Source organism: Triturus cristatus, chromosome 8 (assembly GCF_964204655.1).
Source record: "Triturus cristatus chromosome 8, aTriCri1.1, whole genome shotgun sequence".
In the NCBI taxonomy this organism is placed as follows: domain Eukaryota; kingdom Metazoa; phylum Chordata; class Amphibia; order Caudata; family Salamandridae; genus Triturus; species Triturus cristatus.
This window is the reverse complement of record NC_140591.1, coordinates 738,290,019-738,313,040: the sequence shown is the minus strand read 5'-3', so window position 1 is coordinate 738,313,040 and position 23,022 is coordinate 738,290,019. Positions and strand designations below refer to the sequence as shown.

Below are 23,022 nucleotides of genomic sequence, written 5' to 3'. Positions count from 1 at the left end.
CAAGGTGATGATACAAATGCATTGTCACCTTTACGTTTAATGTCAGAATCATTTATTTCCAGTTGGTGGTGTAAGAATGTTTGCAACAGTATGGCGATTTTTCCTAGCCATGCATGAATGAAAGCATATCACTCGCCTTTAGGTGTTTTTCTAATACATTGATATTTGCATCTTCCTTCCTAGCCTGCATGTTTGACTATCTTACAGGCTGCATGTAATAAGTATCACATCAGGGCCCTTCTTCTACTCAATTCACAACTGTTCTATCACGACATAGATAAGAAAGCTGCATCTGCTTTTGTTGTGTAGTGGTAATCAGGTTTACCTGACGTGTGAAAGCCCCATGCTTTGAAAGTACACAGTAACAAAGAAACCGATGACTTTTATAATAAGGTGTCATGTGTGTCTCTTACTTTGCACAAAAAGTGCCAGAGATGACTTCATTTGCAGTCACTTGAAAAGTAGGGATTCTCCAATAAATGGTAAATGGTTGAAACAAATCTGAAGAAATGCATGACATACCTGTGTGTGTGTGTGTATGCATGTATGTATATATAGGGAGAGAGAGAGCGTCAATATAAACAGACTTTATTTCAATCAAGCTGTCTTTTCTATCCTTCAGGAGCAGAATGTTCTGATCATCAGCGCTCCAGAATGTAGTGTTTTCTTGGCAAGCATCACATATTGTGATGTGTTAGCTAAAAGTTCCATATCCTAGAGACTGATATATTCCTCTGTACTTGTACCTTGGGGATTCATCAAAACCTGGCATCATAAGCAGCTTTCTACTGCCACAGACTGGACAGCGAAACAATTTAAAATATCCCAGAAAAAGAAAATAAGCATGCTTAATCAGAGCTTTCTGGACAGGAAGGACATTTGAGCAAGTGAGGAATAAGCACTGCTTTTGTTAATTTGCATAGGCAGAATAGAGACTTCTGGGAAAAGGCCGAAATTACAGTCACAGAAAATGGCTGCATCTATAGAGAACGCTAAGAAGTGTTGGCAGCTTTTCCTCTGACCCTGGCCACTTTTACAAGCAATCCTATGATAGTCAGCAGGACCCACCCTAAAAAGGAAGGGGCATCCACTTGGACCCTTTCCACCTTTTCTAAATCTCGCCTGATCGAGCCTGATTGAGCACTGATTGAGCAGATAAGCACATGTCATTCTCATTTCAGAAAGGTATTGGTTAGCTTGCTGCTAGCAGCTCAGTTATGTTATGATGTTAGAGGCTATGCAAGGAATGCTTTAGTCCAGCGATATGCAGTTTTTATTGCGCCTTGCATTCAGCAGGAAGATCTTTAGCTTGAATCTGTGGCCTAGGTATTCACCTTGGTATTTCTTTTGGCACAAAGTGAAGGAGTATTTAAGAGAAAATGCACAATGTGTTTCTTATGTTGTTATGAACAACTTGTTACTCTTTCTCATTAAGCTTCAGCCACTGAAGAAATATATAAATAAGGGCTGACTTCCTGTAAGACGTGTCCAAAGCTGGGACGGAATAAAAGGAGACACTTGTAAATGATAGTGCTATCGTTTGAGAAAGGGTAAGTTGAGACTGACTTTCATGCGTATTCACAGACCAAGCATCATAAAGATACCAGCATGATCTTCATTGCGGGCTTAGAGCCGGTATTAGCTTTTGAGAGGTAAGAGGATTTTGAGGGCTCGTTGGTCTAGGGGTATGATTCTCGCTTTGGGTGCGAGAGGTCCCGGGTTCAAATCCCGGACGAGCCCTTTTCTTGGTACTCTTTTCAAGTTGTTTTGAAGTTTGCGTTTCAAAACCAACATCAATTTTTTCTTTGCAGTAGTGGATAATTCTTTGCTAGAGTCTCATGCTTCAGCCCTGCCCAGTCTGAGCTAATACCAAACATCTGGTCTTGCATGGCATGTACGAGCGTTCAGCTAGGGATGTCGGGCAGGTTGCATGAAAGAAATCTAAAGCCAGAGGCCCATGGAATAGCCAGTTCGGAGCAGTTTCATTACAGAAAAATCAACTGTAGGTATCTGTTTCTGTAGTGTAGTGGTTATCACGTTCGCCTCACACGCGAAAGGTCCCCGGTTCGAAACCGGGCAGAAACAGTTGTTATATTGTGTTGGCTACAATGTTGATAGGTGCCGTTTTGCCATGGAATTGTCCAAGCCCTGAAGATTATTTCATGCAATCTCGTTCCAAGAAAGGGAATTCTCTCAAAACACTAAAGTAATCGGCGTGTGGATGTATCTGTTGGTTCTCAGACCTTGCTTTCAAAAGAGCCCTGCAATCGGTTCACTGCTCACCTAGAACAAGCATTAACATGGAGAATTGTTGGCACCAACAGGAATCTTATTTTAGTGGAGTGTTTCTGGCTTTGAGTGCAGAGGCCCTCGGCTCAATTCCAAGATGATCCTTCTCAAGGTGATGATACAAATGCATTGTCACCTTTACGTTTAATGTCAGAATCATTTATTTCCAGTTGGTGGTGTAAGAATGTTTGCAACAGTATGGCGATTTTTCCTAGCCATGCATGAATGAAAGCATATCACTCGCCTTTAGGTGTTTTTCTAATACATTGATATTTGCATCTTCCTTCCTAGCCTGCATGTTTGACTATCTTACAGGCTGCATGTAATAAGTATCACATCAGGGCCCTTCTTCTACTCAATTCACAACTGTTCTATCACGACATAGATAAGAAAGCTGCATCTGCTTTTGTTGTGTAGTGGTAATCAGGTTTACCTGACGTGTGAAAGCCCCATGCTTTGAAAGTACACAGTAACAAAGAAACCGATGACTTTTATAAAAAGGTGTCATGTGCGTCTCTTACTTTGCACAAAAAGTGCCAGAGATGACTTCATTTGCAGTCACTTGAAAAGTAGGGATTCTCCAATAAATGGTAAATGGTTGAAACAAATCTGAAGAAATGCATGACATACCTGTGTGTGTGTGTGTACGCATGTATGTATATATAGGGAGAGAGAGAGCGTCAATATAAACAGACTTTATTTCAATCAAGCTGTCTTTTCTATCCTTCAGGAGCAGAATGTTCTGATCATCAGCGCTCCAGAATGTAGTGTTTTCTTGGCAAGCATCACATATTGTGATGTGTTAGCTAAAAGTTCCATATCCTAGAGACTGATATATTCCTCTGTACTTGTACCTTGGGGATTCATCAAAACCTGGCATCATAAGCAGCTTTCTACTGCCACAGACTGGACAGCGAAACAATTTAAAATATCCCAGAAAAAGAAAATAAGCATGCTTAATCAGAGCTTTCTGGACAGGAAGGACCTTTGAGCAAGTGAGGAATAAGCACTGCTTTTGTTAATTTGCATAGGCAGAATAGAGACTTCTGGGAAAAGGCCGAAATTACAGTCACAGAAAATGGCTGCATCTATAGAGAACGCTAAGAAGTGTTGGCAGCTTTTCCTCTTACCCTGGCCACTTTTACAAGCAATCCTATGATAGTCAGCAGGACCCACCCTAAAAAGGAAGGGGCATCCACTTGGACCCTTTCCACCTTTTCTAAATCTCGCCTGATTGAGCACTGATTGAGCAGATAAGCACATGTCATTCTCATTTCAGAAAGGTATTGGTTAGCTTGCTGCTAGCAGCTCAGTTATGTTATGATGTTAGAGGCTATGCAAGGAATGCTTTAGTCCAGCGATATGCAGTTTTTATTGCGCCTTGCATTCAGCAGGAAGATCTTTAGCTTGAATCTGTGGCCTAGGTATTCACCTTGGTATTTCTTTTGGCACAAAGTGAAGGAGTATTTGAGAGAAAATGCACAATGTGTTTCTTATGTTGTTATGAACAACTTGTTACTCTTTCTCATTAAGCTTCAGCCACTGCAGAAATATATAAATAAGGGCTGACTTCCTGTAAGACGTGTCCAAAGCTGGGACGGAATAAAAGGAGACACTTGTAAATGATAGTGCTATCGTTTGAGAAAGGGTAAGTTGAGACTGACTTTCATGCGTTTTCACAGACCAAGCATCATAAAGATACCAGCATGATCTTCATTGCGGGCTTAGAGCCGGTATTAGCTTTTGAGAGGTAAGAGGATTTTGAGGGCTCGTTGGTCTAGGGGTATGATTCTCGCTTTGGGTGCGAGAGGTCCCGGGTTCAAATCCCGGACGAGCCCTTTTCTTGGTACTCTTTTCAAGTTGTTTTGAAGTTTGCGTTTCAAAACCAACATCAATTTTTTCTTTGCAGTAGTGGATAATTCTTTGCTAGAGTCTCATGCTTCAGCCCTGCCCAGTCTGAGCTAATACCAAACATCTGGTCTTGCATGGCATGTACGAGCGTTCAGCTAGGGATGTCGGGCAGGTTGCATGAAAGAAATCTAAAGCCAGAGGCCCATGGAATAGCCAGTTCGGAGCAGTTTCATTACAGAAAAATCAACTGTAGGTATCTGTTTCTGTAGTGTAGTGGTTATCAAGTTCGCCTCACACGCGAAAGGTCCCCGGTTCGAAACCGGGCAGAAACAGTTGTTATATTGTGTTGGCTACAATGTTGATAGGTGCCGTTTTGCCATGGAATTGTCCAAGCCCTGAAGATTATTTCATGCAATCTCGTTCCAAGAAAGGGAATTCTCTCAAAACACTAAAGTAATCGGCGTGTGGATGTATCTGTTGGTTCTCAGACCTTGCTTTCAAAAGAGCCCTGCAATCGGTTCACTGCTCACCTAGAACAAGCATTAACATGGAGAATTGTTGGCACCAACAGGAATCTTATTTTAGTGGAGTGTTTCTGGCTTTGAGTGCAGAGGCCCTCGGCTCAATTCCAAGATGATCCTTCTCAAGGTGATGATACAAATGCATTGTCACCTTTACGTTTAATGTCAGAATCATTTATTTCCAGTTGGTGGTGTAAGAATGTTTGCAACAGTATGGCGATTTTTCCTAGCCATGCATGAATGAAAGCATATCACTCGCCTTTAGGTGTTTTTCTAATACATTGATATTTGCATCTTCCTTCCTAGCCTGCATGTTTGACTATCTTACAGGCTGCATGTAATAAGTATCACATCAGGGCCCTTCTTCTACTCAATTCACAACTGTTCTATCACGACATAGATAAGAAAGCTGCATCTGCTTTTGTTGTGTAGTGGTAATCAGGTTTACCTGACGTGTGAAAGCCCCATGCTTTGAAAATACACAGTAACAAAGAAACCGATGACTTTTATAATAAGGTGTCATGTGTGTCTCTTACTTTGCACAAAAAGTGCCAGAGATGACTTCATTTGCAGTCACTTGAAAAGTAGGGATTCTCCAATAAATGGTAAATGGTTGAAACAAATCTGAAGAAATGCATGACATACCTGTGTGTGTGTGTGTATGCATGTATGTATATATAGGGAGAGAGAGAGCGTCAATATAAACAGACTTTATTTCAATCAAGCTGTCTTTTCTATCCTTCAGGAGCAGAATGTTCTGATCATCAGCGCTCCAGAATGTAGTGTTTTCTTGGCAAGCATCACATATTGTGATGTGTTAGCTAAAAGTTCCATATCCTAGAGACTGATATATTCCTCTGTACTTGTACCTTGGGGATTCATCAAAACCTGGCATCATAAGCAGCTTTCTACTGCCACAGACTGGACAGCGAAACAATTTAAAATATCCCAGAAAAAGAAAATAAGCATGCTTAATCAGAGCTTTCTGGACAGGAAGGACATTTGAGCAAGTGAGGAATAAGCACTGCTTTTGTTAATTTGCATAGGCAGAATAGAGACTTCTGGGAAAAGGCCGAAATTACAGTCACAGAAAATGGCTGCATCTATAGAGAACGCTAAGAAGTGTTGGCAGCTTTTCCTCTGACCCTGGCCACTTTTACAAGCAATCCTATGATAGTCAGCAGGACCCACCCTAAAAAGGAAGGGGCATCCACTTGGACCCTTTCCACCTTTTCTAAATCTCGCCTGATCGAGCCTGATTGAGCACTGATTGAGCAGATAAGCACATGTCATTCTCATTTCAGAAAGGTATTGGTTAGCTTGCTGCTAGCAGCTCAGTTATGTTATGATGTTAGAGGCTATGCAAGGAATGCTTTAGTCCAGCGATATGCAGTTTTTATTGCGCCTTGCATTCAGCAGGAAGATCTTTAGCTTGAATCTGTGGCCTAGGTATTCACCTTGGTATTTCTTTTGGCACAAAGTGAAGGAGTATTTAAGAGAAAATGCACAATGTGTTTCTTATGTTGTTATGAACAACTTGTTACTCTTTCTCATTAAGCTTCAGCCACTGAAGAAATATATAAATAAGGGCTGACTTCCTGTAAGACGTGTCCAAAGCTGGGACGGAATAAAAGGAGACACTTGTAAATGATAGTGCTATCGTTTGAGAAAGGGTAAGTTGAGACTGACTTTCATGCGTATTCACAGACCAAGCATCATAAAGATACCAGCATGATCTTCATTGCGGGCTTAGAGCCGGTATTAGCTTTTGAGAGGTAAGAGGATTTTGAGGGCTCGTTGGTCTAGGGGTATGATTCTCGCTTTGGGTGCGAGAGGTCCCGGGTTCAAATCCCAGACGAGCCCTTTTCTTGGTACTCTTTTCAAGTTGTTTTGAAGTTTGCGTTTCAAAACCAACATCAATTTTTTCTTTGCAGTAGTGGATAATTCTTTGCTAGAGTCTCATGCTTCAGCCCTGCCCAGTCTGAGCTAATACCAAACATCTGGTCTTGCATGGCATGTACGAGCGTTCAGCTAGGGATGTCGGGCAGGTTGCATGAAAGAAATCTAAAGCCAGAGGCCCATGGAATAGCCAGTTCGGAGCAGTTTCATTACAGAAAAATCAACTGTAGGTATCTGTTTCTGTAGTGTAGTGGTTATCACGTTCGCCTCACACGCGAAAGGTCCCCGGTTCGAAACCGGGCAGAAACAGTTGTTATATTGTGTTGGCTACAATGTTGATAGGTGCCGTTTTGCCATGGAATTGTCCAAGCCCTGAAGATTATTTCATGCAATCTCGTTCCAAGAAAGGGAATTCTCTCAAAACACTAAAGTAATCGGCGTGTGGATGTATCTGTTGGTTCTCAGACCTTGCTTTCAAAAGAGCCCTGCAATCGGTTCACTGCTCACCTAGAACAAGCATTAACATGGAGAATTGTTGGCACCAACAGGAATCTTATTTTAGTGGAGTGTTTCTGGCTTTGAGTGCAGAGGCCCTCGGCTCAATTCCAAGATGATCCTTCTCAAGGTGATGATACAAATGCATTGTCACCTTTACGTTTAATGTCAGAATCATTTATTTCCAGTTGGTGGTGTAAGAATGTTTGCAACAGTATGGCGATTTTTCCTAGCCATGCATGAATGAAAGCATATCACTCGCCTTTAGGTGTTTTTCTAATACATTGATATTTGCATCTTCCTTCCTAGCCTGCATGTTTGACTATCTTACAGGCTGCATGTAATAAGTATCACATCAGGGCCCTTCTTCTACTCAATTCACAACTGTTCTATCACGACATAGATAAGAAAGCTGCATCTGCTTTTGTTGTGTAGTGGTAATCAGGTTTACCTGACGTGTGAAAGCCCCATGCTTTGAAAGTACACAGTAACAAAGAAACCGATGACTTTTATAAAAAGGTGTCATGTGCGTCTCTTACTTTGCACAAAAAGTGCCAGAGATGACTTCATTTGCAGTCACTTGAAAAGTAGGGATTCTCCAATAAATGGTAAATGGTTGAAACAAATCTGAAGAAATGCATGACATACCTGTGTGTGTGTGTGTACGCATGTATGTATATATAGGGAGAGAGAGAGCGTCAATATAAACAGACTTTATTTCAATCAAGCTGTCTTTTCTATCCTTCAGGAGCAGAATGTTCTGATCATCAGCGCTCCAGAATGTAGTGTTTTCTTGGCAAGCATCACATATTGTGATGTGTTAGCTAAAAGTTCCATATCCTAGAGACTGATATATTCCTCTGTACTTGTACCTTGGGGATTCATCAAAACCTGGCATCATAAGCAGCTTTCTACTGCCACAGACTGGACAGCGAAACAATTTAAAATATCCCAGAAAAAGAAAATAAGCATGCTTAATCAGAGCTTTCTGGACAGGAAGGACCTTTGAGCAAGTGAGGAATAAGCACTGCTTTTGTTAATTTGCATAGGCAGAATAGAGACTTCTGGGAAAAGGCCGAAATTACAGTCACAGAAAATGGCTGCATCTATAGAGAACGCTAAGAAGTGTTGGCAGCTTTTCCTCTGACCCTGACCACTTTTACAAGCAATCCTATGATAGTCAGCAGGACCCACCCTAAAAAGGAAGGGGCATCCACTTGGACCCTTTCCACCTTTTCTAAATCTCGCCTGATTGAGCACTGATTGAGCAGATAAGCACATGTCATTCTCATTTCAGAAAGGTATTGGTTAGCTTGCTGCTAGCAGCTCAGTTATGTTATGATGTTAGAGGCTATGCAAGGAATGCTTTAGTCCAGCGATATGCAGTTTTTATTGCGCCTTGCATTCAGCAGGAAGATCTTTAGCTTGAATCTGTGGCCTAGGTATTCACCTTGGTATTTCTTTTGGCACAAAGTGAAGGAGTATTTAAGAGAAAATGCACAATGTGTTTCTTATGTTGTTATGAACAACTTGTTACTCTTTCTCATTAAGCTTCAGCCACTGAAGAAATATATAAATAAGGGCTGACTTCCTGTAAGACGTGTCCAAAGCTGGGACGGAATAAAAGGAGACACTTGTAAATGATAGTGCTATCGTTTGAGAAAGGGTAAGTTGAGACTGACTTTCATGCGTATTCACAGACCAAGCATCATAAAGATACCAGCATGATCTTCATTGCGGGCTTAGAGCCGGTATTAGCTTTTGAGAGGTAAGAGGATTTTGAGGGCTCGTTGGTCTAGGGGTATGATTCTCGCTTTGGGTGCGAGAGGTCCCGGGTTCAAATCCCGGACGAGCCCTTTTCTTGGTACTCTTTTCAAGTTGTTTTGAAGTTTGCGTTTCAAAACCAACATCAATTTTTTCTTTGCAGTAGTGGATAATTCTTTGCTAGAGTCTCATGCTTCAGCCCTGCCCAGTCTGAGCTAATACCAAACATCTGGTCTTGCATGGCATGTACGAGCGTTCAGCTAGGGATGTCGGGCAGGTTGCATGAAAGAAATCTAAAGCCAGAGGCCCATGGAATAGCCAGTTCGGAGCAGTTTCATTACAGAAAAATCAACTGTAGGTATCTGTTTCTGTAGTGTAGTGGTTATCACGTTCGCCTCACACGCGAAAGGTCCCCGGTTCGAAACCGGGCAGAAACAGTTGTTATATTGTGTTGGCTACAATGTTGATAGGTTCCGTTTTGCCATGGAATTGTCCAAGCCCTGAAGATTATTTCATGCAATCTCGTTCCAAGAAAGGGAATTCTCTCAAAACACTAAAGTAATCGGCGTGTGGATGTATCTGTTGGTTCTCAGACCTTGCTTTCAAAAGAGCCCTGCAATCGGTTCACTGCTCACCTAGAACAAGCATTAACATGGAGAATTGTTGGCACCAACAGGAATCTTATTTTAGTGGAGTGTTTCTGGCTTTGAGTGCAGAGGCCCTCGGCTCAATTCCAAGATGATCCTTCTCAAGGTGATGATACAAATGCATTGTCACCTTTACGTTTAATGTCAGAATCATTTATTTCCAGTTGGTGGTGTAAGAATGTTTGCAACAGTATGGCGATTTTTCCTAGCCATGCATGAATGAAAGCATATCACTCGCCTTTAGGTGTTTTTCTAATACATTGATATTTGCATCTTCCTTCTTAGCCTGCATGTTTGACTATCTTACAGGCTGCATGTAATAAGTATCACATCAGGGCCCTTCTTCTACTCAATTCACAACTGTTCTATCACGACATAGATAAGAAAGCTGCATCTGCTTTTGTTGTGTAGTGGTAATCAGGTTTACCTGACGTGTGAAAGCCCCATGCTTTGAAAGTACACAGTAACAAAGAAACCGATGACTTTTATAAAAAGGTGTCATGTGTGTCTCTTACTTTGCACAAAAAGTGCCAGAGATGGCTTCATTTGCAGTCACTTGAAAAGTAGGGATTCTCCAATAAATGGTAAATGGTTTAAACAAATCTGAAGAAATGCATGACATACCTGTGTGTGTGTGTGTACGCATGTATGTATATATAGGGAGAGAGAGAGCGTCAATATAAACAGACTTTATTTCAATCAAGCTGTCTTTTCTATCCTTCAGGAGCAGAATGTTCTGATCATCAGCGCTCCAGAATGTAGTGTTTTCTTGGCAAGCATCACATATTGTGATGTGTTAGCTAAAAGTTCCATATCCTAGAGACTGATATATTCCTCTGTACTTGTACCTTGGGGATTCATCAAAACCTGGCATCATAAGCAGCTTTCTACTGCCACAGACTGGACAGCGAAACAATTTAAAATATCCCAGAAAAAGAAAATAAGCATGCTTAATCAGAGCTTTCTGGACAGGAAGGACATTTGAGCAAGTGAGGAATAAGCACTGCTTTTGTTAATTTGCATAGGCAGAATAGAGACTTCTGGGAAAAGGCCGAAATTACAGTCACAGAAAATGGCTGCATCTATAGAGAACGCTAAGAAGTGTTGGCAGCTTTTCCTCTGACCCTGGCCACTTTTACAAGCAATCCTATGATAGTCAGCAGGACCCACCCTAAAAAGGAAGGGGCATCCACTTGGACCCTTTCCACCTTTTCTAAATCTCGCCTGATCGAGCACTGATTGAGCAGATAAGCACATGTCATTCTCATTTCAGAAAGGTATTGGTTAGCTTGCTGCTAGCAGCTCAGTTATGTTATGATGTTAGAGGCTATGCAAGGAATGCTTTAGTCCAGCGATATGCAGTTTTTATTGCGCCTTGCATTCAGCAGGAAGATCTTTAGCTTGAATCTGTGGCCTAGGTATTCACCTTGGTATTTCTTTTGGCACAAAGTGAAGGAGTATTTAAGAGAAAATGCACAATGTGTTTCTTATGTTGTTATGAACAACTTGTTACTCTTTCTCATTAAGCTTCAGCCACTGAAGAAATATATAAATAAGGGCTGACTTCCTGTAAGACGTGTCCAAAGCTGGGACGGAATAAAAGGAGACACTTGTAAATGATAGTGCTATCGTTTGAGAAAGGGTAAGTTGAGACTGACTTTCATGCGTATTCACAGACCAAGCATCATAAAGATACCAGCATGATCTTCATTGCGGGCTTAGAGCCAGTATTAGCTTTTGAGAGGTAAGAGGATTTTGAGGGCTCGTTGGTCTAGGGGTATGATTCTCGCTTTGGGTGCGAGAGGTCCCGGGTTCAAATCCCGGACGAGCCCTTTTCTTGGTACTCTTTTCAAGTTGTTTTGAAGTTTGCGTTTCAAAACCAACATCAATTTTTTCTTTGCAGTAGTGGATAATTCTTTGCTAGAGTCTCATGCTTCAGCCCTGCCCAGTCTGAGCTAATACCAAACATCTGGTCTTGCATGGCATGTACGAGCGTTCAGCTAGGGATGTCGGGCAGGTTGCATGAAAGAAATCTAAAGCCAGAGGCCCATGGAATAGCCAGTTCGGAGCAGTTTCATTACAGAAAAATCAACTGTAGGTATCTGTTTCTGTAGTGTAGTGGTTATCACGTTCGCCTCACACGCGAAAGGTCCCCGGTTCGAAACCGGGCAGAAACAGTTGTTATATTGTGTTGGCTACAATGTTGATAGGTGCCGTTTTGCCATGGAATTGTCCAAGCCCTGAAGATTATTTCATGCAATCTCGTTCCAAGAAAGGGAATTCTCTCAAAACACTAAAGTAATCGGCGTGTGGATGTATCTGTTGGTTCTCAGACCTTGCTTTCAAAAGAGCCCTGCAATCGGTTCACTGCTCACCTAGAACAAGCATTAACATGGAGAATTGTTGGCACCAACAGGAATCTTATTTTAGTGGAGTGTTTCTGGCTTTGAGTGCAGAGGCCCTCGGCTCAATTCCAAGATGATCCTTCTCAAGGTGATGATACAAATGCATTGTCACCTTTACGTTTAATGTCAGAATCATTTATTTCCAGTTGGTGGTGTAAGAATGTTTGCAACAGTATGGCGATTTTTCCTAGCCATGCATGAATGAAAGCATATCACTCGCCTTTAGGTGTTTTTCTAATACATTGATATTTGCATCTTCCTTCCTAGCCTGCATGTTTGACTATCTTACAGGCTGCATGTAATAAGTATCACATCAGGGCCCTTCTTCTACTCAATTCACAACTGTTCTATCACGACATAGATAAGAAAGCTGCATCTGCTTTTGTTGTGTAGTGGTAATCAGGTTTACCTGACGTGTGAAAGCCCCATGCTTTGAAAGTACACAGTAACAAAGAAACCGATGACTTTTATAAAAAGGTGTCATGTGCGTCTCTTACTTTGCACAAAAAGTGCCAGAGATGACTTCATTTGCAGTCACTTGAAAAGTAGGGATTCTCCAATAAATGGTAAATGGTTGAAACAAATCTGAAGAAATGCATGACATACCTGTGTGTGTGTGTGTACGCATGTATGTATATATAGGGAGAGAGAGAGCGTCAATATAAACAGACTTTATTTCAATCAAGCTGTCTTTTCTATCCTTCAGGAGCAGAATGTTCTGATCATCAGCGCTCCAGAATGTAGTGTTTTCTTGGCAAGCATCACATATTGTGATGTGTTAGCTAAAAGTTCCATATCCTAGAGACTGATATATTCCTCTGTACTTGTACCTTGGGGATTCATCAAAACCTGGCATCATAAGCAGCTTTCTACTGCCACAGACTGGACAGCGAAACAATTTAAAATATCCCAGAAAAAGAAAATAAGCATGCTTAATCAGAGCTTTCTGGACAGGAAGGACCTTTGAGCAAGTGAGGAATAAGCACTGCTTTTGTTAATTTGCATAGGCAGAATAGAGACTTCTGGGAAAAGGCCGAAATTACAGTCACAGAAAATGGCTGCATCTATAGAGAACGCTAAGAAGTGTTGGCAGCTTTTCCTCTGACCCTGACCACTTTTACAAGCAATCCTATGATAGTCAGCAGGACCCACCCTAAAAAGGAAGGGGCATCCACTTGGACCCTTTCCACCTTTTCTAAATCTCGCCTGATTGAGCACTGATTGAGCAGATAAGCACATGTCATTCTCATTTCAGAAAGGTATTGGTTAGCTTGCTGCTAGCAGCTCAGTTATGTTATGATGTTAGAGGCTATGCAAGGAATGCTTTAGTCCAGCGATATGCAGTTTTTATTGCGCCTTGCATTCAGCAGGAAGATCTTTAGCTTGAATCTGTGGCCTAGGTATTCACCTTGGTATTTCTTTTGGCACAAAGTGAAGGAGTATTTGAGAGAAAATGCACAATGTGTTTCTTATGTTGTTATGAACAACTTGTTACTCTTTCTCATTAAGCTTCAGCCACTGCAGCAATATATAAATAAGGGCTGACTTCCTGTAAGACGTGTCCAAAGCTGGGACGGAATAAAAGGAGACACTTGTAAATGATAGTGCTATCGTTTGAGAAAGGGTAAGTTGAGACTGACTTTCATGCGTTTTCACAGACCAAGCATCATAAAGATACCAGCATGATCTTCATTGCGGGATTAGAGCCGGTATTAGCTTTTGAGAGGTAAGAGGATTTTGAGGGCTCGTTGGTCTAGGGGTATGATTCTCGCTTTGGGTGCGAGAGGTCCCGGGTTCAAATCCCGGACGAGCCCTTTTCTTGGTACTCTTTTCAAGTTGTTTTGAAGTTTGCGTTTCAAAACCAACATCAATTTTTTCTTTGCAGTAGTGGATAATTCTTTGCTAGAGTCTCATGCTTCAGCCCTGCCCAGTCTGAGCTAATACCAAACATCTGGTCTTGCATGGCATGTACGAGCGTTCAGCTAGGGATGTCGGGCAGGTTGCATGAAAGAAATCTAAAGCCAGAGGCCCATGGAATAGCCAGTTCGGAGCAGTTTCATTACAGAAAAATCAACTGTAGGTATCTGTTTCTGTAGTGTAGTGGTTATCACGTTTGCCTCACACGCGAAAGGTCCCCGGTTCGAAACCGGGCAGAAACAGTTGTTATATTGTGTTGGCTACAATGTTGATAGGTGCCGTTTTGCCATGGAATTGTCCAAGCCCTGAAGATTATTTCATGCAATCTCGTTCCAAGAAAGGGAATTCTCTCAAAACACTAAAGTAATCGGCGTGTGGATGTATCTGTTGGTTCTCAGACCTTGCTTTCAAAAGAGCCCTGCAATCGGTTCACTGCTCACCTAGAACAAGCATTAACATGGAGAATTGTTGGCACCAACAGGAATCTTATTTTAGTGGAGTGTTTCTGGCTTTGAGTGCAGAGGCCCTCGGCTCAATTCCAAGATGATCCTTCTCAAGGTGATGATACAAATGCATTGTCACCTTTACGTTTAATGTCAGAATCATTTATTTCCAGTTGGTGGTGTAAGAATGTTTGCAACAGTATGGCGATTTTTCCTAGCCATGCATGAATGAAAGCATATCACTCGCCTTTAGGTGTTTTTCTAATACATTGATATTTGCATCTTCCTTCCTAGCCTGCATGTTTGACTATCTTACAGGCTGCATGTAATAAGTATCACATCAGGGCCCTTCTTCTACTCAATTCACAACTGTTCTATCACGACATAGATAAGAAAGCTGCATCTGCTTTTGTTGTGTAGTGGTAATCAGGTTTACCTGACGTGTGAAAGCCCCATGCTTTGAAAGTACACAGTAACAAAGAAACCGATGACATTTATAATAAGGTGTCATGTGTGTCTCTTACTTTGCACAAAAAGTGCCAGAGATGACTTCATTTGCAGTCACTTGAAAAGTAGGGATTCTCCAATAAATGGTAAATGGTTGAAACAAATCTGAAGAAATGCATGACATACCTGTGTGTGTGTGTGTATGCATGTATGTATATATAGGGAGAGAGAGAGCGTCAATATAAACAGACTTTATTTCAATCAAGCTGTCTTTTCTATCCTTCAGGAGCAGAATGTTCTGATCATCAGCGCTCCAGAATGTAGTGTTTTCTTGGCAAGCATCACATATTGTGATGTGTTAGCTAAAAGTTCCATATCCTAGAGACTGATATATTCCTCTGTACTTGTACCTTGGGGATTCATCAAAACCTGGCATCATAAGCAGCTTTCTACTGCCACAGACTGGACAGCGAAACAATTTAAAATATCCCAGAAAAAGAAAATAAGCATGCTTAATCAGAGCTTTCTGGAAAGGAAGGACATTTGAGCAAGTGAGGAATAAGCACTGCTTTTGTTAATTTGCATAGGCAGAATAGAGACTTCTGGGAAAAGGCCGAAATTACAGTCACAGAAAATGGCTGCATCTATAGAGAACGCTAAGAAGTGTTGGCAGCTTTTCCTCTGACCCTGACCACTTTTACAAGCAATCCTATGATAGTCAGCAGGACCCACCCTAAAAAGGAAGGGGCATCCACTTGGACCCTTTCCACCTTTTCTAAATCTCGCCTGATTGAGCACTGATTGAGCAGATAAGCACATGTCATTCTCATTTCAGAAAGGTATTGGTTAGCTTGCTGCTAGCAGCTCAGTTATGTTATGATGTTAGAGGCTATGCAAGGAATGCTTTAGTCCAGCGATATGCAGTTTTTATTGCGCCTTGCATTCAGCAGGAAGATCTTTAGCTTGAATCTGTGGCCTAGGTATTCACCTTGGTATTTCTTTTGGCACAAAGTGAAGGAGTATTTGAGAGAAAATGCACAATGTGTTTCTTATGTTGTTATGAACAACTTGTTACTCTTTCTCATTAAGCTTCAGCCACTGCAGAAATATATAAATAAGGGCTGACTTCCTGTAAGACGTGTCCAAAGCTGGGACGGAATAAAAGGAGACACTTGTAAATGATAGTGCTATCGTTTGAGAAAGGGTAAGTTGAGACTGACTTTCATGCGTTTTCACAGACCAAGCATCATAAAGATACCAGCATGATCTTCATTGCGGGCTTAGAGCCGGTATTAGCTTTTGAGAGGTAAGAGGATTTTGAGGGCTCGTTGGTCTAGGGGTATGATTCTCGCTTTGGGTGCGAGAGGTCCCGGGTTCAAATCCCGGACGAGCCCTTTTCTTGGTACTCTTTTCAAGTTGTTTTGAAGTTTGCGTTTCAAAACCAACATCAATTTTTTCTTTGCAGTAGTGGATAATTCTTTGCTAGAGTCTCATGCTTCAGCCCTGCCCAGTCTGAGCTAATACCAAACATCTGGTCTTGCATGGCATGTACGAGCGTTCAGCTAGGGATGTCGGGCAGGTTGCATGAAAGAAATCTAAAGCCAGAGGCCCATGGAATAGCCAGTTCGGAGCAGTTTCATTACAGAAAAATCAACTGTAGGTATCTGTTTCTGTAGTGTAGTGGTTATCACGTTCGCCTCACACGCGAAAGGTCCCTGGTTCGAAACCGGGCAGAAACAGTTGTTATATTGTGTTGGCTACAATGTTGATAGGTGCCGTTTTGCCATGGAATTGTCCAAGCCCTGAAGATTATTTCATGCAATCTCGTTCCAAGAAAGGGAATTCTCTCAAAACACTAAAGTAATCGGCGTGTGGATGTATCTGTTGGTTCTCAGACCTTGCTTTCAAAAGAGCCCTGCAATCGGTTCACTGCTCACCTAGAACAAGCATTAACATGGAGAATTGTTGGCACCAACAGGAATCTTATTTTAGTGGAGTGTTTCTGGCTTTGAGTGCAGAGGCCCTCGGCTCAATTCCAAGATGATCCTTCTCAAGGTGATGATACAAATGCATTGTCACCTTTACGTTTAATGTCAGAATCATTTATTTCCAGTTGGTGGTGTAAGAATGTTTGCAACAGTATGGCGATTTTTCCTAGCCATGCATGAATGAAAGCATATCACTCGCCTTTAGGTGTTTTTCTAATACATTGATATTTGCATCTTCCTTCTTAGCCTGCATGTTTGACTATCTTACAGGCTGCATGTAATAAGTATCACATCAGGGCCCTTCTTCTACTCAATTCACAACTGTTCTATCACGACATAGATAAGAAAGCTGCATCTGCTTTTGTTGTGTAGTGGTAATCAGGTTTACCTGACGTGTGAAAGCCCCATGCTTTGAAAGTACACAGTAACAAAGAAACCGATGACTTTTATAAAAAGGTGTCATGTGTGTCTCTTACTTTGCACAAAAAGTGCCAGAGATGGCTTCATTTGCAGTCACTTGAAAAGTAGGGATTCTCCAATAAATGGTAAATGGTTTAAACAAATCTGAAGAAATGCATGACATACCTGTGTGTGTGTGTGTACGCATGTATGTATATATAGGGAGAGAGAGAGCGTCAATATAAACAGACTTTATTTCAATCAAGCTGTCTTTTCTATCCTTCAGGAGCAGAATGTTCTGATCATCAGCGCTCCAGAATGTAGTGTTTTCTTGGCAAGCATCACATATTGTGATGTGTTAGCTAAAAGTTCCATATCCTAGAGACTGATATATTCCTCTGTACTTGTACCTTGGGGATTCATCAAAACCTGGCATCATAAGCAGCTTTCTACTGCCACAGACTGGACAGCGAAACAATTTAAAATATCCCAGAAAAAGAAAATAAGCATGCTTAATCAGAGCTTTCTGGACAGGAAGGACATTTGAGCAAGTGAGGAATAAGCACTGCTTTTGTTAATTTGCATAGGCAGAATAGAGACTTCTGGGAAAAGGCCGAAATTACAGTCACAGAAAATGGCTGCATCTATAGAGAACGCTAAGAAGTGTTGGCAGCTTTTCCTCTGACCCTGACCACTTTTACAAGCAATCCTATGATAGTCAGCAGGACCCACCCTAAAAAGGAAGGGGCATCCACTTGGACCCTTTCCACCTTTTCTAAATCTCGCCTGATTGAGCACTGATTGAGCAGATAAGCACATGTCATTCTCATTTCAGAAAGGTATTGGTTAGCTTGCTGCTAGCAGCTCAGTTATGTTATGATGTTAGAGGCTATGCAAGGAATGCTTTAGTCCAGCGATATGCAGTTTTTATTGCGCCTTGCATTCAGCAGGAAGATCTTTAGCTTGAATCTGTGGCCTAGGTATTCACCTTGGTATTTCTTTTGGCACAAAGTGAAGGAGTATTTAAGAGAAAATGCACAATGTGTTTCTTATGTTGTTATGAACAACTTGTTACTCTTTCTCATTAAGCTTCAGCCACTGAAGAAATATATAAATAAGGGCTGACTTCCTGTAAGACGTGTCCAAAGCTGGGACGGAATAAAAGGAGACACTTGTAAATGATAGTGCTATCGTTTGAGAAAGGGTAAGTTGAGACTGACTTTCATGCGTATTCACAGACCAAGCATCATAAAGATACCAGCATGATCTTCATTGCGGGCTTAGAGCCGGTATTAGCTTTTGAGAGGTAAGAGGATTTTGAGGGCTCGTTGGTCTAGGGGTATGATTCTCGCTTTGGGTGCGAGAGGTCCCGGGTTCAAATCCCGGACGAGCCCTTTTCTTGGTACTCTTTTCAAGTTGTTTTGAAGTTTGCGTTTCAAAACCAACATCAATTTTTTCTTTGCAGTAGTGGATAATTCTTTGCTAGAGTCTCATGCTTCAGCCCTGCCCAGTCTGAGCTAATACCAAACATCTGGTCTTGCATGGCATGTACGAGCGTTCAGCTAGGGATGTCGGGCAGGTTGCATGAAAGAAATCTAAAGCCAGAGGCCCATGGAATAGCCAGTTCGGAGCAGTTTCATTACAGAAAAATCAACTGTAGGTATCTGTTTCTGTAGTGTAGTGGTTATCACGTTCGCCTCACACGCGAAAGGTCCCCGGTTCGAAACCGGGCAGAAACAGTTGTTATATTGTGTTGGCTACAATGTTGATAGGTGCCGTTTTGCCATGGAATTGTCCAAGCCCTGAAGATTATTTCATGCAATCTCGTTCCAAGAAAGGGAATTCTCTCAAAACACTAAAGTAATCGGCGTGTGGATGTATCTGTTGGTTCTCAGACCTTGCTTTCAAAAGAGCCCTGCAATCGGTTCACTGCTCACCTAGAACAAGCATTAACATGGAGAATTGTTGGCACCAACAGGAATCTTATTTTAGTGGAGTGTTTCTGGCTTTGAGTGCAGAGGCCCTCGGCTCAATTCCAAGATGATCCTTCTCAAGGTGATGATACAAATGCATTGTCACCTTTACGTTTAATGTCAGAATCATTTATTTCCAGTTGGTGGTGTAAGAATGTTTGCAACAGTATGGCGATTTTTCCTAGCCATGCATGAATGAAAGCATATCACTCGCCTTTAGGTGTTTTTCTAATACATTGATATTTGCATCTTCCTTCCTAGCCTGCATGTTTGACTATCTTACAGGCTGCATGTAATAAGTATCACATCAGGGCCCTTCTTCTACTCAATTCACAACTGTTCTATCACGACATAGATAAGAAAGCTGCATCTGCTTTTGTTGTGTAGTGGTAATCAGGTTTACCTGACGTGTGAAAGCCCCATGCTTTGAAAGTACACAGTAACAAAGAAACCGATGACTTTTATAAAAAGGTGTCATGTGCGTCTCTTACTTTGCACAAAAAGTGCCAGAGATGACTTCATTTGCAGTCACTTGAAAAGTAGGGATTCTCCAATAAATGGTAAATGGTTGAAACAAATCTGAAGAAATGCATGACATACCTGTGTGTGTGTGTGTACGCATGTATGTATATATAGGGAGAGAGAGAGCGTCAATATAAACAGACTTTATTTCAATCAAGCTGTCTTTTCTATCCTTCAGGAGCAGAATGTTCTGATCATCAGCGCTCCAGAATGTAGTGTTTTCTTGGCAAGCATCACATATTGTGATGTGTTAGCTAAAAGTTCCATATCCTAGAGACTGATATATTCCTCTGTACTTGTACCTTGGGGATTCATCAAAACCTGGCATCATAAGCAGCTTTCTACTGCCACAGACTGGACAGCGAAACAATTTAAAATATCCCAGAAAAAGAAAATAAGCATGCTTAATCAGAGCTTTCTGGAAAGGAAGGACATTTGAGCAAGTGAGGAATAAGCACTGCTTTTGTTAATTTGCATAGGCAGAATAGAGACTTCTGGGAAAAGGCCGAAATTACAGTCACAGAAAATGGCTGCATCTATAGAGAACGCTAAGAAGTGTTGGCAGCTTTTCCTCTGACCCTGACCACTTTTACAAGCAATCCTATGATAGTCAGCAGGACCCACCCTAAAAAGGAAGGGGCATCCACTTGGACCCTTTCCACCTTTTCTAAATCTCGCCTGATTGAGCACTGATTGAGCAGATAAGCACATGTCATTCTCATTTCAGAAAGGTATTGGTTAGCTTGCTGCTAGCAGCTCAGTTATGTTATGATGTTAGAGGCTATGCAAGGAATGCTTTAGTCCAGCGATATGCAGTTTTTATTGCGCCTTGCATTCAGCAGGAAGATCTTTAGCTTGAATCTGTGGCCTAGGTATTCACCTTGGTATTTCTTTTGGCACAAAGTGAAGGAGTATTTGAGAGAAAATGCACAATGTGTTTCTTATGTTGTTATGAACAACTTGTTACTCTTTCTCATTAAGCTTCAGCCACTGCAGAAATATATAAATAAGGGCTGACTTCCTGTAAGACGTGTCCAAAGCTGGGACGGAATAAAAGGAGACACTTGTAAATGATAGTGCTATCGTTTGAGAAAGGGTAAGTTGAGACTGACTTTCATGCGTTTTCACAGACCAAGCATCATAAAGATACCAGCATGATCTTCATTGCGGGCTTAGAGCCGGTATTAGCTTTTGAGAGGTAAGAGGATTTTGAGGGCTCGTTGGTCTAGGGGTATGATTCTCGCTTTGGGTGCGAGAGGTCCCGGGTTCAAATCCCGGACGAGCCCTTTTCTTGGTACTCTTTTCAAGTTGTTTTGAAGTTTGCGTTTCAAAACCAACATCAATTTTTTCTTTGCAGTAGTGGATAATTCTTTGCTAGAGTCTCATGCTTCAGCCCTGCCCAGTCTGAGCTAATACCAAACATCTGGTCTTGCATGGCATGTACGAGCGTTCAGCTAGGGATGTCGGGCAGGTTGCATGAAAGAAATCTAAAGCCAGAGGCCCATGGAATAGCCAGTTCGGAGCAGTTTCATTACAGAAAAATCAACTGTAGGTATCTGTTTCTGTAGTGTAGTGGTTATCACGTTCGCCTCACACGCGAAAGGTCCCTGGTTCGAAACCGGGCAGAAACAGTTGTTATATTGTGTTGGCTACAATGTTGATAGGTGCCGTTTTGCCATGGAATTGTCCAAGCCCTGAAGATTATTTCATGCAATCTCGTTCCAAGAAAGGGAATTCTCTCAAAACACTAAAGTAATCGGCGTGTGGATGTATCTGTTGGTTCTCAGACCTTGCTTTCAAAAGAGCCCTGCAATCGGTTCACTGCTCACCTAGAACAAGCATTAACATGGAGAATTGTTGGCACCAACAGGAATCTTATTTTAGTGGAGTGTTTCTGGCTTTGAGTGCAGAGGCCCTCGGCTCAATTCCAAGATGATCCTTCTCAAGGTGATGATACAAATGCATTGTCACCTTTACGTTTAATGTCAGAATCATTTATTTCCAGTTGGTGGTGTAAGAATGTTTGCAACAGTATGGCGATTTTTCCTAGCCATGCATGAATGAAAGCATATCACTCGCCTTTAGGTGTTTTTCTAATACATTGATATTTGCATCTTCCTTCTTAGCCTGCATGTTTGACTATCTTACAGGCTGCATGTAATAAGTATCACATCAGGGCCCTTCTTCTACTCAATTCACAACTGTTCTATCACGACATAGATAAGAAAGCTGCATCTGCTTTTGTTGTGTAGTGGTAATCAGGTTTACCTGACGTGTGAAAGCCCCATGCTTTGAAAGTACACAGTAACAAAGAAACCGATGACTTTTATAAAAAGGTGTCATGTGTGTCTCTTACTTTGCACAAAAAGTGCCAGAGATGGCTTCATTTGCAGTCACTTGAAAAGTAGGGATTCTCCAATAAATGGTAAATGGTTTAAACAAATCTGAAGAAATGCATGACATACCTGTGTGTGTGTGTGTACGCATGTATGTATATATAGGGAGAGAGAGAGCGTCAATATAAACAGACTTTATTTCAATCAAGCTGTCTTTTCTATCCTTCAGGAGCAGAATGTTCTGATCATCAGCGCTCCAGAATGTAGTGTTTTCTTGGCAAGCATCACATATTGTGATGTGTTAGCTAAAAGTTCCATATCCTAGAGACTGATATATTCCTCTGTACTTGTACCTTGGGGATTCATCAAAACCTGGCATCATAAGCAGCTTTCTACTGCCACAGACTGGACAGCGAAACAATTTAAAATATCCCAGAAAAAGAAAATAAGCATGCTTAATCAGAGCTTTCTGGACAGGAAGGACATTTGAGCAAGTGAGGAATAAGCACTGCTTTTGTTAATTTGCATAGGCAGAATAGAGACTTCTGGGAAAAGGCCGAAATTACAGTCACAGAAAATGGCTGCATCTATAGAGAACGCTAAGAAGTGTTGGCAGCTTTTCCTCTGACCCTGACCACTTTTACAAGCAATCCTATGATAGTCAGCAGGACCCACCCTAAAAAGGAAGGGGCATCCACTTGGACCCTTTCCACCTTTTCTAAATCTCGCCTGATTGAGCACTGATTGAGCAGATAAGCACATGTCATTCTCATTTCAGAAAGGTATTGGTTAGCTTGCTGCTAGCAGCTCAGTTATGTTATGATGTTAGAGGCTATGCAAGGAATGCTTTAGTCCAGCGATATGCAGTTTTTATTGCGCCTTGCATTCAGCAGGAAGATCTTTAGCTTGAATCTGTGGCCTAGGTATTCACCTTGGTATTTCTTTTGGCACAAAGTGAAGGAGTATTTAAGAGAAAATGCACAATGTGTTTCTTATGTTGTTATGAACAACTTGTTACTCTTTCTCATTAAGCTTCAGCCACTGAAGAAATATATAAATAAGGGCTGACTTCCTGTAAGACGTGTCCAAAGCTGGGACGGAATAAAAGGAGACACTTGTAAATGAT

General features: G+C 41.5%; 15 non-coding genes across 15 annotated transcripts; all 15 read left to right on the top strand.

Annotated features, from left to right (window-relative positions):
- The first annotated feature begins 1,668 nt into the window (after positions 1 to 1,668).
- On the top strand, positions 1,669 to 1,740 carry TRNAP-UGG (transfer RNA proline (anticodon UGG)). Its single transcript has one exon. It is a non-coding gene; the product is annotated as a tRNA-Pro (tRNA).
- Positions 1,741 to 2,012: 272 nt separating this feature from the next.
- TRNAV-CAC (transfer RNA valine (anticodon CAC)) lies at positions 2,013 to 2,085 on the top strand. The gene has a single exon. It is a non-coding gene; the product is annotated as a tRNA-Val (tRNA).
- Positions 2,086 to 4,055: 1,970 nt separating this feature from the next.
- TRNAP-UGG (transfer RNA proline (anticodon UGG)) lies at positions 4,056 to 4,127 on the top strand. Its single transcript has one exon. It is a non-coding gene; the product is annotated as a tRNA-Pro (tRNA).
- A 2,669-nt stretch (positions 4,128 to 6,796) lies between these two features.
- On the top strand, positions 6,797 to 6,869 carry TRNAV-CAC (transfer RNA valine (anticodon CAC)). The gene has a single exon. It is a non-coding gene; the product is annotated as a tRNA-Val (tRNA).
- Positions 6,870 to 8,839: 1,970 nt separating this feature from the next.
- On the top strand, positions 8,840 to 8,911 carry TRNAP-UGG (transfer RNA proline (anticodon UGG)). Its single transcript has one exon. It is a non-coding gene; the product is annotated as a tRNA-Pro (tRNA).
- A 272-nt stretch (positions 8,912 to 9,183) lies between these two features.
- TRNAV-CAC (transfer RNA valine (anticodon CAC)) lies at positions 9,184 to 9,256 on the top strand. Its single transcript has one exon. It is a non-coding gene; the product is annotated as a tRNA-Val (tRNA).
- A 1,970-nt stretch (positions 9,257 to 11,226) lies between these two features.
- Positions 11,227 to 11,298, top strand: TRNAP-UGG (transfer RNA proline (anticodon UGG)). The gene has a single exon. It is a non-coding gene; the product is annotated as a tRNA-Pro (tRNA).
- A 272-nt stretch (positions 11,299 to 11,570) lies between these two features.
- TRNAV-CAC (transfer RNA valine (anticodon CAC)) lies at positions 11,571 to 11,643 on the top strand. Its single transcript has one exon. It is a non-coding gene; the product is annotated as a tRNA-Val (tRNA).
- Positions 11,644 to 13,613: 1,970 nt separating this feature from the next.
- Positions 13,614 to 13,685, top strand: TRNAP-UGG (transfer RNA proline (anticodon UGG)). Its single transcript has one exon. It is a non-coding gene; the product is annotated as a tRNA-Pro (tRNA).
- Positions 13,686 to 16,000: 2,315 nt separating this feature from the next.
- On the top strand, positions 16,001 to 16,072 carry TRNAP-UGG (transfer RNA proline (anticodon UGG)). Its single transcript has one exon. It is a non-coding gene; the product is annotated as a tRNA-Pro (tRNA).
- A 272-nt stretch (positions 16,073 to 16,344) lies between these two features.
- Positions 16,345 to 16,417, top strand: TRNAV-CAC (transfer RNA valine (anticodon CAC)). Its single transcript has one exon. It is a non-coding gene; the product is annotated as a tRNA-Val (tRNA).
- Positions 16,418 to 18,387: 1,970 nt separating this feature from the next.
- On the top strand, positions 18,388 to 18,459 carry TRNAP-UGG (transfer RNA proline (anticodon UGG)). Its single transcript has one exon. It is a non-coding gene; the product is annotated as a tRNA-Pro (tRNA).
- A 272-nt stretch (positions 18,460 to 18,731) lies between these two features.
- TRNAV-CAC (transfer RNA valine (anticodon CAC)) lies at positions 18,732 to 18,804 on the top strand. Its single transcript has one exon. It is a non-coding gene; the product is annotated as a tRNA-Val (tRNA).
- Positions 18,805 to 20,774: 1,970 nt separating this feature from the next.
- Positions 20,775 to 20,846, top strand: TRNAP-UGG (transfer RNA proline (anticodon UGG)). Its single transcript has one exon. It is a non-coding gene; the product is annotated as a tRNA-Pro (tRNA).
- A 272-nt stretch (positions 20,847 to 21,118) lies between these two features.
- Positions 21,119 to 21,191, top strand: TRNAV-CAC (transfer RNA valine (anticodon CAC)). Its single transcript has one exon. It is a non-coding gene; the product is annotated as a tRNA-Val (tRNA).
- Positions 21,192 to 23,022: the final 1,831 nt, after the last annotated feature.